The sequence below is a fragment of the Homalodisca vitripennis genome, chromosome 6, assembly GCF_021130785.1.
Source record: "Homalodisca vitripennis isolate AUS2020 chromosome 6, UT_GWSS_2.1, whole genome shotgun sequence".
NCBI classification, from domain to species: Eukaryota; Metazoa; Arthropoda; class Insecta; order Hemiptera; family Cicadellidae; genus Homalodisca; species Homalodisca vitripennis.
In genome coordinates this window covers 4,640,224-4,641,224 of record NC_060212.1, presented here as the reverse complement: position 1 = coordinate 4,641,224, position 1,001 = coordinate 4,640,224, and the positions used below count along the sequence as shown (strand labels likewise).

Sequence of the window (1,001 nt, the reverse complement as noted above, 5' to 3'; positions counted from 1 at the left end):
GACATAATAGAAAAGGTAAATAGAAAAGAAAAAGATTTTTAAATGGAAAGTGTGTGTTAATGTAATCAACTGTTCTGTGTAAACATAGTTTTGTGACAGCACTACCATTTATTTATTTCATTAATTCAACGCTACTTTTGTTTCCCCCTTACATTTATAGACTTTTCCATTTCAACCTTTTCTAAAAACAGCGGTTGAGCACAAAATAAACAGATATCCAGAAAGTTAATTTTTGTAACATATACTTTTAAATTGCCACACTTTAGCAAATACTATGTATGTTGTGCTCGGTTAGTATTGTAATACAGATATCAAAGACGAATGTACCATCTAAAATATTTACTTTAATTAAAGGCTGTTATAAAACCCATCTTAGTTTTATTTTGACAGAAGTAGCCTAGGCTTCTCAGACCTGTGTATTTATTTCCTAGATTAGGGGATAAAATACAAAATAATTTATGGCACAAAAATACTAAGACTGGAATAAATTACAATGGCTATAAATATACACTTTTTAATATATTTTCATAATCGTGGGAGAGTAGTTTATTGAATAGTAAAATAAACTTTAGACGTGTGAGCACTTTTGAGTTTTTTTCGTGGGAACAAAAAAACCTCAAAAGTGCCTAAAACGTCTAATAATTTATTTTACTATTCAATAAACTACTCTAATTTTAATTATAAATAGAGTCAACAATTACGATAGTAAACAAAAAATAAGTGCCGAAACCCGGGATCGAACCAGGGACCTTTAGATCTTCAGTCTAACGCTCTCCCAACTGAGCTATTTCGGCTGCTCACTAATGTTTATGGTATGTATATACATGAACAAAAACAATAAATCTAAATTTGTATTACAGATTTCTAAACTATTGCATAGAAATCTAATGGTCTCTATCTTTTACTCAATCACGTAAAGAATACTTGACCGATTGTATGGAAATTTTACAAGGACATGCCTACGGCCCTGGTTAACAGATAGGCCTTATTTACAATTTTAT

The 1,001-nt window shown here is 30.2% G+C and overlaps 1 non-coding gene across 1 annotated transcript; it reads right to left on the bottom strand.

The window, feature by feature from the left end:
* Positions 1–721: 721 nt before the first annotated feature.
* On the bottom strand, positions 722–794 carry Trnaf-gaa. Its single transcript has one exon. It is a non-coding gene; the product is annotated as a tRNA-Phe (tRNA).
* Positions 795–1,001: the final 207 nt, after the last annotated feature.